The sequence below is a fragment of the Babylonia areolata genome, chromosome 33 (genome assembly GCF_041734735.1).
Source record: "Babylonia areolata isolate BAREFJ2019XMU chromosome 33, ASM4173473v1, whole genome shotgun sequence".
NCBI classification, from domain to species: Eukaryota; Metazoa; Mollusca; class Gastropoda; order Neogastropoda; family Buccinidae; genus Babylonia; species Babylonia areolata.
In genome coordinates, this window is record NC_134908.1 from 5,742,668 (window position 1) to 5,756,895 (window position 14,228).

Below are 14,228 nucleotides of genomic sequence, written 5' to 3' on the forward strand. Positions count from 1 at the left end.
TGGCCGTTGTCATGTCAGGTGACCGGCTGATAAAATCCACTCCCCTCCCTCTCTAAGTCTCTACCCCTGCTCTGTGGTGTCAAAATACAGGTGGAGGTGATGGAGGTGATGATGGTGAAGTTGACGATGACAACAGCAGGCAGCAAGCTTCCCTTCCCGCTACATTACAGAGACAGTCATCGCCCTGCCTGATATAACGTGACAAAACTAGCCCAGTGGTTAAAGCGTTGGACTTTCAATCTTGAGTGTCCGGGGTTTGAATCTCGGTCACAGCGCCTGGTAAGTCAGTAAGTAGCCCCCCACAGCAGCCCAGACGAGAAGAGAAAGTTGGTGGTAGTGTTGGTGGTGGTGGTGGTGGAGGAGGTCCCCCCTATTCCCCCACCTCTCCCCAGGCCGTTGTTATGGAGACAGGTGACAGGCCGATCAATCCCCTCCTCTCTCTCTCTCCCCACATGCTCTGTGGTGTCAAAACACCGGTGGAGGTGATGATGATGATGATGACGACGATGACGATGACGACAGCAGGCAAGCTTTCCTCTCCACGTAACAGAGGATGTCATCCTACTGATTTTGGTTTAAACATTCTTAACATCAAGAAACAAACAAGACAAAGCACACCGTTCAATACAGAAAAAAGGACAACTTGAGCAAACAACAAGCCCGAGCTTATATCATGCTCTTTCAGAAAGATTACATAATCTCCAATTACACTAACTCAAAGGAAGAGAGAATCAGAGGAGACCTAATTCAATTTTTAAAAAATATTCCATAATTATGATGATATCAATGTGCATGCTCTTTTCAAATTCTCAGAAGGTGATTACACTAGAAAATAATGAAGGCAAGATTTTTTATCAGGCATTGCTATACTAACAAACGAAAGTTTTGTTTTGCTTTCAGAATTGCTAAGGTTTGGAATACGTTGCTGACAAACACAAAATATGCACCAGATATCAACAGCTTTAAATATAAAAAACAACAACACCCAACTCCAAGATGAAGACCCTAAATTGAAAAACATTTCACACACACACACACATACACACACAGAGAAGAAAATTCCTGTTCACAAGATTATTCCAGGTCTGTCGTTTGTGTGTGAAAACAGCTGGGTCAGTCTCAACAAACATTCAATATTATTATTCCTGATCTAGTCAGTCACTCAGTCCTTGGCGACCCCTATTCGCTTATTTCCGGTTCGACCCTGCACCTGTAAACGTTTGTGAGCATGATACATTGACAGCATAACCACGTGTGCAAAAGTCACGGGGGGAGGGGGGGGGCGACACTGAGGAGACAAAGAAAGCAGGAGTGAGACGCATACAGACATACAGACATAAACAGGTCGAGACAGACAGACAGACAAACACAGAGATAGGAACGAAAGACAGACCAGCTAACCAGAACCCACCCACCACCCCCCAAAAAAAAGAAAAAAAAAAGAAAAAAGAAAAAAAGGCACAAACAATACTGAAAACATTTTAAACTTTTTTTTTTTTTTTTTTTTTTTTAACACGGAGCAACGACAGCAACCTACTTTTGTTGTAAACGATGGTAATCTCGGATTAAAAAAAAAAAAAAAATATATATATATATATATATAAAGCTATAAAAATAAAAAAAAGGGGGGGGGGGTGCTCTGTCAAGCCTTGAGTGAATGCATTTGTGTGTACCTATCAAGAGTAGATTTCTCTTCAACTACCGTTAAAACAAAGTGGGGTGCTTAGTCAAGCCTTGAGTGAATGCATTTGTGTGTACCTGTCAAGAGCTGATTTCTTTCAAAACTACCTTTAAAACAGCAGAGTGGGGTGCTTTGTCAAGTTTTGAGTGAATGCACTTTTGTGCACCCCTCAAGAGTAGATTTCCTTTAAATTACCATTAAAACAACAGAAGGGGGGGGGGTGTTTAGTCAGGCCTTGAGTGCAGTACATGCATATGTACCTATCATGAGTGGGTTTCTTTTAAACTACCATTAATTAAAACAACAAACAGAGGGAAGGGGGAGACCTGTACGAGGCAGCAGCAGCAGGCAGCAGCAACAACAGAACAGAACAGACAGGGAAGAAAGAAAAGTTCTGAAGAAGCATCGATCAATAACCCCAAGCCACGCACCTTCCTTTTGTCACGCACGTCCTCCGCAAGGATTGATTGATCAAAGCTCTCTCTGTGCTGCGCTTCCGCCAAGTTCCCAGGCTGCACCGTCAGACCTAGGACCCAGGTCCCCACACGGATCAATACTAACAACGACGGTCTTCTCCACAACTTGTAGGTGACGGGTTACACCGACGCTGGCAAAACTCTTTTAACTCACTCAGTACGGCCAGTCCTCTCTTCTCCTCTACACAGACCCCTCGGATGTCCAGTGGGTGTCTGAATGACCCAACCTTTAGCTTCCGTCGTCAGAATTGTGGTATTCTTTGTCAATATTCACGTCTTCAGTATAAGAGCCTTCCGCTTGCAATATTTTGATGATGGTAATTGGGGTGAAACGCTGTTAACATCGTCTCTTTCGCCGTTCGTATGGAGAGAGTTAACAGGCAGCCCCACTACACACGCCCAAGGCGCAGGCAAAAGCCGACCAACTTACGTAGGCGACGAGGCACAGCAACAGCAGCAGCACTCTGCAGAGAGCTCTGCAAGATTCCCTCCCAGTCTGAGGCTTGAGAGGCAAGCAACAACAAAAAAAAAAAAAAAAAAAAAAAAGATGAAAATATGAAGAAAAAAATCTGCCAAAGGAGATGGGCGTGGGGATAAGAGCGGGGAAGGGGAATATTTTGGGGGATGGGTGAGGCGGGGAGTGTATGTGTGTGGGGGGGGGGGGAGGGGAGGGAGGGTGCGGAGGGGATGGGGGGGGGGGGGTGGGGGGGGGGGGGTTAGCCATCAGAAAAATAGCTTATCGTCTCATCAAAACGACTACACGCTCAGATTTGATTTTCCCCCAGGTCAAACTTGAGATAAAAGGACGAGAGCACGAGATTCGAACCCAGACCGCCCACGGACACTGTATACAGTACTGGCAGACGGAGGACAAGCGTCTGAACCATTCTGCGGAGTGCCACCTTGCTCCTCAGATCCATACAAGTGGAGGTGGCGGGTGGAGAGAGGGGGGCGGGGGGGGGGGGGGTAAGCTGCAGACCTCGAACACAAGAGGAATCACCTGCGCCTGGCTGCCTAGACGTGCTGGCTCCTGATAGCAGTGGTGGTGGGGTGGGGTGGGCTGTTGTCAGTGCTGCGAAAATCAATACACTGCTGACCTCATCGCGTCACTCCCCCCCCCCAAAGCTTTACCGTCTCTACTTCAACTGCTACGTCCAGACAGCAGCGACTGCTGATCTAGAGGAACACGAGTCGGAAGTCCCACGAACCACCACTAATGCTGCTACTACCACTACTGCTGCAGCTTCTTCTTCTACTGCTGCTACTAAACTGCTGCTGCTACCAATACTGCTGCAGCTTCTTCTACTGCTGCTACCACTACTGCTGCTGTGTCTTCTATTGCTGCTGCTGCTGCTGCTGCTGCAGCTTCTTCTACTGCTGCTACCACTACTGCTGCTGCTACCAATACTGCTGCAGCTTCTTCTACTGCTGCTACCACTACTGCTGCTGTGTCTTCTATTGCTGCTGCTGCTGCTGCTGCTACTACTACTACTGCTCCTACTGCTGTTGCTACTGCTACTGCAACTGCTGCGTTTGTGGGCTGCGACTCCCACGTTCACTCGTAGGTATACACGAGTGCACTTTTTTACTTGTAATTGTATGACGGTTTTCTTTTTATACTCCCGACATACTCCGCTTTTTCGGACAGGGGTGGGGGGCGGGGCGGCGGGAGGGGGGTGGGGGTGTATTTCTATCGCTGACTCTACGAACCCCTGACAATTCTTGCCCAGAACTGAAACAGAAAGACACCACTCCCCAAACCTTCCATCTTAACGCAAGTAACTGCTATAGATCTCAGTATCTGGAAGAAAATTTAGTTCTCCAACTACTACTACTATTACTGCTGCTGCTACTACTACTACTACTACTAGTCCTACTACTACTACACCTACCGCTATTGTTGCTGCTGCTACTACCCCCTAAGATTATGCCCTGAACTGCAGCCGCCAGTCCGCAAATCTTCGTGTTCAACGCAAACTCAGTAACTGCTACATCTGACCGAAAACTGGTCCTGAAACTACAACTACTGCTACTTCTACAGCTGCTACTGCTGCTTCTACTCCTACGACGACTACTACTACCGTTGCAGCTGCTTAACCAACGCACTTCCTCACCCCTTACCCCACCTCCCCAACACACACACCCATGCCCCACCACCCCTTCTGAGCTGAAAGCTGCACGTCCAAAATCAATAACTGCAGTCCTGCTGATTCTACCGCTGAAACGTATGTCACGGCAACTGACCCAAGGACGGCAAGGAACGCAATGGCTGAAGAGCAGCAGGGGCTTTGAAGTGCCAAAGAGCATCTGATGTGTTTCTGCTTCTTCTTCTTCTTCTGCTTCTCCTCCTAGCCCTCCTCCTCCTTTTTCTCCTCCTCCTCCTCTTCCCCTTTCTCCTCCTTCCTCCTCCTCCTCTTCCCCTCCTTCGTCTTCCTCCTCCTCCTCTTCCCCTCCTTCGTCTTCCTCCTCCTCCTCTTCGAGTCCCCCTATACCTCCTTCGTCTTCCTCCTCCTCCTCTTCCCCTCCTTCGTCTTCCTCCTCCTCCTCTTCGAGTCCCCCTATACCTCCTTCGTCTTCCTCCTCTTCCCCTCCTTCGTCTTCCTCCTCCTCCTCTTCCCCTCCTTCGTCTTCCTCCTCCTCCTCTTCGAGTCCCCTCCTCTTCCCTCCTCCTCCCTCCTTCGTCTTCCTCTCCTCCTCCTGTCCCTCTCCTCCTCCTTTCCCTCTCGTCTTCCTCCTCTCCTCTTCGAGTCCCCTTACTCCTTGTCTCCTCCTCCCTTCCTCCTTCTTCCTCCTCCTCCTCTCCCTCCTTCGTCTTCCTCCTCTCCTCTTCGAGTCCCCTACCTCCTTGTCCTTCCTCTTCTCCTCCTCCTTCGTCTTCTCCTCCTCCTCTTCGTCCCTCCTTCGTCTTCTCCTCCTCCTCTTCGAGTCCCCTATTACCTCCTTCGTCTTCCTCCTCCTCCTCCTCTTCCCCCTCCTTCGTCTTCCTCCTCGTCCTCTTCCAGTCCCCCCCTATACCTCTTTCGTCTTCCTCCTCTTCCCTTCCTTCGTCTTCCTCCTCCTCCTCTTCCCTTCCTCCTTTGTCTTCCTCCTCCTCCTCCTCCTCCCAAGCGTTTGTGGGCTGCAACTTATGTTCAGTCATTCGGGGAATGACGGTTGGTTTTTTGTTTGTTTGTTTGTTTGTTTGTTTGTTTTTACCCCGCCATTTAGACAACCATACTTCCATTCAGGATATTGCTGGGCGTCCTTTTGTTCGCATTACTCAACCACCTAGTCAACGCGTTGCCAGCAGAGTAGTTCCGGATCTGTCAAGTGCGCGTTGTAAAGGGGTTTTTGGGGTTGGTTTTTTTTTTTTTTCCCCATCTCTGCAAGCGTGCAATTTATCTTCTGCAAGCGTGCACGTACGGTAGGTAGGGCTCAAGACACTACAGCAAGTCTGAACAGATGAGATGGTAGACGCAGGAGATTTGGGAGGGGTTGGGGCGGAGGGGCGGGGGGGGCGGGGGGGGGGGGGTGGTGGTGGAGAATAAAATATTCAACTATCAGGTACTGGTGAGATTCGAACCACTGACCCACAAGGACCGATGACAAAGGTTCAGGTTTATATATATATATATATATATTTTTTTTTTTAATTCATTTTCAAAATAAAGAAAGAAAAAGAAAGAGTTTCAGTTTCACTTTCTCAAGGAGGCGTCACTGCGTTCGGACAAATCCATACACGCTACACCACATCTGTTGAGCAGATGCCTGACCAGCAGCATAACCCAACGCGCTTAGTCAGGCCTTGAGTGCATGCTTACATATTTGTGTACCTATGAAAGTGGATTTCATTTTACGTAATTTCGCCAGAGGACAACACTCTCGTTGCCATGGGTTCTTTTTCAGTGCGCCAAGTGCGTGCTGCACACGGGACCTCGGTTTATCGTCTCATCCGAAAGACTAGACGCTCAGTTTGATTTTCCAGTCAAACTTAGGAGAAAGGGCGAGAGCGGGATTCGAACCCACACCCTCACGGACTCTCTGTATTGGCAGCTGAGCGTCTTAACCATTCTGCCACCTTCCTCCCTTAAGAAAGAAGGAAACGATACACACTGAACCAAAAGACAAACAAAACAGGATGGCATTACAAATGTCAAGACTACAATTTAAGCGGCAAATAATGAACAGAGACAGACAGGTATGCAAAATGAAACAATGCACCGACGGGCGCAATAGCCGAGTGGTTAAAGCGTTGGACTTTCGATCTGAGGGTCCCGGGTTCGAATCACGGTGATGGTGCCTGGTGGGTAAAGGGTGGAGATTTTTACGATCTCCCAGGTCAACATATGTGCAGACCTGCTTAGTGCCTGAACCCCCTTTCGTGTGTATATGCAAGCAGAAGATCAAATACGCACGTTAAAGATCCTGTAAATGTAATCCATGTCAGCGTTCGGTGGGTTATGGAAACAAGAACATACCCAGCATGCACACCCCCGAAAACGGAGTATGACTGCCTACATGGCGGGGGTAAAAACGGTCATACACGTAAAAGCCCACTCGTGTGCATACGAGTGAACGTGGGAGTTGCAGCCCACGAACGCAGAAGAAGAAGAAGAAGAAGAAGAAACAATGCACCATTTCAAATCTGCTAGTAACAGGGCAGAGAAGCAGCTGTTTGAAAAACAACAACATAAAACCACATTAAACCGAAACGATGTGTATGGGAATCTTAAGCAGAACAGAGTTCTAAGCAATCATTACTAGGCAGCTGGGCTTGAGAGCTGAGAACGGTTTTTGTTTGTTTGTTTGTTTGTTTGTTTTTAAACTCAGCATACTGATAACCATGAAGGCAGACCTGCAAATGGCTTCACCTCCCCTTCATGTGCGCGTGCATAGATCTGGATAATCAAGCAGGTGCGTTCAAGGGCTCCTGCACTCTGTCCGTATCAGTATTCGGGAGACCTGTCCGTTGTGCAGCCACGTATACATACATACATACACACCTTGGCAGGCACACACATACACACACACACCCCACTCAAAAGATTAGTCCGGCATGATGGAAATCCGCCTGAACAAACATACATGTGTTAAATATCACTCATTCGCGGAAAAAGAACACAGATATTACGTTGGCACTGCCAGTGGACGCAGTTAGGTGATGAAACTAGATGGAAAGAATGAAACGAAGGAAAGATGAAAACAGACAGACAGACAGACCAAGAGACAGAAAAAAAAACGAACGAGGGAAGGCACAATGTAGACGTCTCCAAACAGGAAGTGCATTTGCTCTGCTCTTAACTGTAGCGTAAGATGTATGCGTCTGAATTCATAATTAATAATTTGAATATATATATATATATATATATATATATATATATATATATATATATATATATATAAAGAAAAGAAAAAGAAAAAAGAAAAACCCGCAGAAGAGAAGCTGGAAGGAAGGAAAGAACGATGGTTATGACAAAGGAGAAGAGACCGACAGACAGACAGATATGTACCCCAAACAGGAACTAAAGCTGGCACGATTTAGACGTCATCAACCGGGATATATATATATATATATATATATATTATACTTATGCAGAGAGAGAGAGAGACAGAGAGAGACAGAGAGATAGATGGATGGGGAAGGGGGGGGGGGGGGAAAGGGGGGAGTGAGAGAAAGAGATACAAACAGACAGACAGACAGAAAGAAATGTTCTCTCAGACGTTTCTCTCTTGCGGTTTGGTGATAAGAAACTAATATAAGGAGAGCTGGACAGTACAAGGTCTTCAGAGAAGAAGCCCCCCTCAGTCAAGTGTTTCGGCCCTTAACTCCTTACACTCTCAAGTCTAAGGGGGCCGGGCCGCACCCAGGTCATAACTCCTGGATGCCCTTGTATTGCTGCCCCCCCCCCCGCCCCCCCCCCCCCCCCCCCCCCCCCACACACACACACACACCCCTCCCCCTCCCCTCCCCACCCATCCCGGCCCTGGTCCTAAACAGATTCGAACCCGCGCCTCCAGGGTGATCGCCACTTCAGGACTGAGTCAACTTTCTGGCAGACATTTTAACTACTGAGTCATCGTGCGCCTAGTTTGAGTTGGTCATGCTGGGTGAGCAATGCCGCCAGCCAGGCGGCCACTGACCACCACAGCACAGACTCGTCAGTTCAAGCTGTCACGAGATCCCTCGAGGGTCGTCTGTCTCGGTTTCACCTAGCTGTGCGGCACGCAAAGCAGATATATACGTGGCAACAAGGGATTTCCTGAACATTTCCAACTGTCCAAAACACAAGATCGTTTGTCCAGTTATGTCCCACAGGCGCAAGCTTTCAGTCGCGAACTTCATTCACTATGATTCTGTGTCGGATGCGAGATCTCAACACTAGCATGTCTGCACATCTGTTGACCTGGGAGATCGGGAACTGAGGGGGAAAAAAAAAAATCCCCACAATGTACAGCACACACCAGTGGCGGGAAGATAAAATCTCGGTTTTAGGGACCCTGTCCCCAGAAATGTTTATCAGTTGATGTCAGCTCCACACTCAGTTGGGGGGGGCGGGGGGGGGGGGGGGGGGGGGGGGGGGGGGGGGGGGAGGAGATTTAGCCTATCTGTTTCATATTGAAATCGCTGAAATTATTAGTTTCCTCCACCACCACTGGCAACATAAGTCTAAGACGCTTATCTGCCGATACAGTCATCCACACAACATGTGTGTGTGCGTGTGAGTGTGTGTGTGTGTGTGTGTGTGTGTGTGCGTGTGTGTGCGTGTGTGTGTTGTTGTTGTCTTCAGTTTAACGTCTTTCCACTTGAAGTGATATTAGACGAAAAAACAAAACAAAACAAAAACCAAAAAAAACCGTGGGGGTAGGGGCTGTGAGAGGGGGAGGGGTAAAAGTGTGTGTATGTGTGGAGGGTGAATAGGGAGAGACGACAACGCTGGGAAAAATGGAAACGTTATAAACGCCAACATCAAACAACTATAACATCTATAACAAATGTCCTATAGGACTATGCAGCAAACCTGTGTGTGCGTGTGTGTGTGTGCGTGTGTGTGTGTGTGATTGAAACCAGACTGAAAGATACAGGTAACGAATGATGAGCGCCCAATGGGAGCTGTCCGAGCTGGGCGCAACCCTGGTTGGTAGGCAGCCTGTTATAGCAAGTGCATTCAGTCAGTGTTTCTCAAGAGCTATGAGCTAAGAGTTTGGACTGTGACCGCATTATTATATCATGCGCCATGGAAGTACCCACATCATCATCAACATCAGGCTCAGGCCTGAACATTTAAACACACACACACACACACACACACACACACCTAAAGTTCCCAGGTCTAGAATCAAACTCAAACGGAAAGAACTTTCAAACAACTCAAAGTCGGACGCTCTGCAAACTACATAATAACGCAGACACCAGACTCTCAGACAGGAAACGAGGTTGGATGAAACCCATAACCAGACGTAGGGCCCACAGACGAGACGCCACTCCCTCCCATCCCCCCCCCGCCCCCCCCCCCCCTCCCCCCCACACCCCCACCTCCCCCTCCCAACCTAGCCTGCCTCACACCAAAACTGGCTGGGCATACTGCAGGCTTGTGCACACACACATAACAGGCCTCTTGCTTCTGAAAGGAATATAGAAATAGGAAGGTCGAGAATGGAAGCTAAAGAGGAGAAAAGAGAGGAGCAGGAGGAGGAAGAGGGGGGTCACAGTGGAGGGAGTGGTGGTGGTGGGGTGGGGGGGGGGGGGGGGTGGAGGATGAAGGGGAAGCACGTTCTGTGACGTTCTGAGCCAAAAAGCAAGTGGAGCTCCTCTGAGACTTGAAAGAACCAGCCTGCCTGTACTAGTAGTCCCGGCTGGGCTCGTGAACTGAAGGGCTACCAGTTACTGAGAGTGGTTGCATGGAAGAACTTCACTGCACTGACCAGCACGTCGGCATGGGTGGTTGTGAGCACTTCTCTAGATCAATGTGCCTTTCTGTCTGTCTGTCTGTCTCTCTCTCTCTGAGCCATGCCTACCACTTCATGCTTTTGGCATTTTCTTCTCTCTCTCTCTCTCTCTCTCTCTCTCTCTCTATATATATATATATATATATATATATACATACATATATGTCTCTCTCTGGTCTGCCATTTTCTTATTTTTGCTTCTTTTTTCTCCCGGCAGGTCAGCTGATACAGTCAATGGGAAGATCAAACAGAGGACTAGACCGGGAATTAATCCCGCGGCCAGTCCCTGGTCGGAGTAATATATATATATATATATATATATATATATATATATATATATATATATATATATATAACAGAAAGAAAAAAGTGGTGGTGGAGAAGGGAGAGCAGAATGTTCCCCGCGATCCACCACTGACTGACCACCAGGTAAACGAGTAGTTGTGCACTGAGGCCAGCGCAGACTTTTCACTGGCCCCTCCATAGTAATTCCTCAGTGGTGGAGCCCTTAACAACTGGACCTTGTTGATGAAGGCCCAGTCAACCGAACAGGTCGTTATCGTTAACCCCATTCACTCTCCCCCCCTCTCCCATTTCTCACTATATAATTAATTAATTATATTCCCTGTGTGCACCACTAACACCACACTGTGTCATCCGTTCCTGGCCCAGTGCTCGCCGGCTCGCAGATCTATAATAGTTTATTTTAATTAATGTCAGCGTGCACCACTAACCTGCTGCCTGAAAGTGAAAAGAGGAGCCGAGACATCCATCTCTGTCTCTGTCTTAGAGCTCTCTCTCTCTCTCTCTCTGTCTCTCTCAAGGATCGATTGGAAGAACAGGCCATGCCTGTTAATTAATCCTTGAATCAAATCCTATAGAGGTCTGAGTTCAAGTTCTCTCTGTCTCTGTGTGTGTGTGTGTGTGTGTGTGTGTGTGTGTGTGTGTGTGTGTGTGTGTGTGTGTGTCAGATTGGAAGAACAGACCATGCATAATATGTGAATCCTTGAATAAAAACGTTTTAATTTCAGAGTTCGTTCGTTCTCTCTCTCTCTCTCTCTCTGTGACAGACTGGAAGAACAGACCATGCCTAACACCCTAACCCTTGAATAAAAACGTTCTCAGTTCTGAGTTCTCTCTGTCTCTGTCCCCCCCCCCCCCTCTCTCTATCTCTCTCTTCTTGGGAGAGAGAGAGAGACTGAAAGAGACACAGACTGCGAGAGACCGACAGTGATACAGAGTGAGACAGAAACAGACAGAGACAGGGGGACAGAGAGAGACAGAGAGAAAGACAGAGAGGAAGAGACAGAGATTCAGCCAGAGGAGAGACAGAGAGACAGAATGAGACTGAAATAGAGACTGGGGGACAGGAGAGAGAGAGACACAGAGAGAGAGAGAGACAGAGAGATTCAGAGAAGAGGGAAAGAGTTTGAGAGAGAGAGAGAGAGAGAGACAGCGAGGGGGAGGGGGTGAAGAGACCTTATGAACAATACTCATTCCGTCTTGAGGTGAAACTGAACTGAAATCAGTCGTGGACATTGCCGTTTCGGTTTCGGTGTGTAAATCTTTTGTGTGGTTCAATATAGATGATAATACATGACGTTAAATAGCAGGGGGGGGGGGAGGGGGAGGGGAAGAAGAGAAGAAGAATAAAAAAAAAAAAAAAAAAACACAGAAAACCGACAGAAGGAATTCATGGGCAAAGGAATACATATGAATCAATTTATGCACCGACAAAGCGGTGACAAGATCGAGTAGTTAACTTCTTTCTTGAACCTTCAGTCGACTGTATCAATTGTCCCTGAACCTTCTAAACCTATACACTGGATGGTTCATGATATCGATCGTCCGTCAGTGAACCTTTGTATTGTATCAGGTCTCACCGAGTCAAATTTGGGGAGAATAAAAAAAAAAAAAAAAAAAAAAAAAAAAAATTAAAGCCACAGTTATTGGCTGTGTCCCTCTGTATCGGATTTAGGGGGCCCGGACTGGTTCTAGCTTTTACTTTTTATTATTAAAAAAAAAGAAAGAAAAAAAGTTGAACAAGATTTCAGATGTCGACATTGACGCCGAAAAAAACAAAGACAAGACGCGGAAATCAAAGGGAGATAATCAAGGCCCTCCAACACCCCACACCCCCACCCTACGCCTCCCCAAACCTTCCTTGTGCAATCTCTCTACTCAGACGTAGTAGGCCTACTCCTCCCCTCCTTTCCCCCCTTCAACACCCCCCCCCCACCCCCTCCTCCCCTACCACTCCCCCTGCTGGAGGAATTCCAACCACTCTCCTTCCTTTTCACCTACTGCTCGTCTTTTTCGCTTCGCTGGTCGAGAGCGCCCACAGCGGCGCAGACCCAACAAACAGCCCACAAACGCATTCCGCTGCCTTCCTTCCAAAGAGAGCAAGCCAAGCACAGCCAGAACTTTCACACAAACAGCAACCTTTTTCAGAAAAAAAAAAAAAAGCTAGGAAAAGAACACAAGCCCAGCACACCAGCTAGCTACACGAACGCAACCTTTTCAACTAGCAGGAAAAAGCCCTTAACCAGATGACGAGGTCGTTCCACTTTTCGTCCCCCCCCTTCACAACGTCAAGAGTAAAGCTTCCTCCCCTTCTTTCATACCTCCCCTCCCCCCACCCCATAAATCTCACAGCTGCCTTGTAGCGGGCACGTGTGGATCAGGTGTCCAGCAGGCCATTGTGCCAACTAGCGCTGGCTGGTAAGTTTCCCCCGCCAACTCGACGAGTATGTGGTGAAGTTCTTTGCCAAGAGAAGTGAGTAAGCTCACAATCATTGCCTTGGAAGAGGGGACATAATGGCGCTGAAAAAACCTTAACGGGCCATGTTTCGTTCACTCATCCCCGTTGCCTCTCAAGGTATGAAAACGATCATAAAAAGTAATCTTCATGATGTGTCAGTTAAGTTCCCACTTCACCTTTTTTTTCTTGATTAAAAAAGAAAAGAAAAAAGAATGTAAAAATCTGATGAACTCAATCATCACTTAATGACCTAAGTCAGAACATACTGGAAGCCATCTTGAACGTCTGACATAAGCACAAAGTCCGATGAGCAGATGCTCAATACTGAGTCAACTGAGTCATGCTGAGGTCTTATCATGAACCAGCCGAACAAACCAACTCACCACTCTCATCAAAAACACACTGTACTGATTTCACCACGATTCCACACTTCAATCACTTCACTATCATTATAATGACTCACCTTCAACGACCTTCAACTCCGAACTGAAGAACCCCCCCAAGAACGTCAGCCGCCGGGCCGCTAATGAGATGCGTCGAGCTCTCCCAACGACCAATATGGCGGCGGTGAGTTCATGGAGGAACGAGTTCATTCAACACCACAACATCCACAACCAACTGACACAAGCTCACATCTCCTGCCGAACCGGGCTTCACCATGAACACTTTGATTCTATCTTTCCCGAACAGCTCAGTTGAACGAAACACGTCTCACCACAAGCACAACGAGGCCCACACACACAAGCAACAAAGAACACTTTTAGCGATCGACTCAACGTTCTCGCCTGGCTTGCTGAACACGGTCCTGTCACGTGGAAGGCTTGTTTGCGGCCCATCTGCAGCCGTTCGTCAAGACAGCGAGAGACGAAGGCATTATGGCCGGGCGTACAGATCTATACGCTGACACACACAACCACCACAACCTTTCCAGTTTGTAAAGCGTCAGGGCAGGGGGGTGGGAGGTTTTCAGAGCAACAGCTGTGTCGAGTTTCTCAGCTACACAAAGCAGACGCCATGAAGCCAGAGCAGCGTACTCTTTCTTTCTCTCTCTCTCTCTCCCTCTCCTCTCCACAGCGCTGACACGACCCAGCCACGACTACCACCGCGTCAGTTGCAAAGCTGAGCTGACTGACCTCAAAAAATGGAACGAGCCGACACGTCACGCGCAAGCAAAAGCTCGCTCTACAGCTCGACCACTCTCTTCTCCACTGACTGCATAGCTAGCTCGCCGCCATCTTGATCGTTTGAGTTGACACGTGTCGTCTGGGTGTGGTGTCGGTTGGAGAAAGGTCGGGGCGGTTATCTGCGACTGCACGTTCGTCAGTTTTGTTCGTAGTCAGTCGCGTTCCTGCGTTCGTCACAAGCAAACGACTGGAGTGCTTGC

At 48.1% G+C, this 14,228-nt stretch overlaps 1 protein-coding gene across 1 annotated transcript in view; it reads right to left on the minus strand.

The window, feature by feature from the left end:
- LOC143276847 (uncharacterized) overlaps positions 1-13,949 on the minus strand; it is a 75,533-nt gene extending 61,584 nt beyond the window's left edge. The window contains exon 1 of the mRNA XM_076581503.1: positions 13,308-13,949. The gene's annotated coding sequence lies outside the window, so the exon portion shown is untranslated. The remainder of the gene's footprint in view (positions 1-13,307) is intronic.
- Between the last annotated feature and the right edge of the window lie 279 nt (positions 13,950-14,228).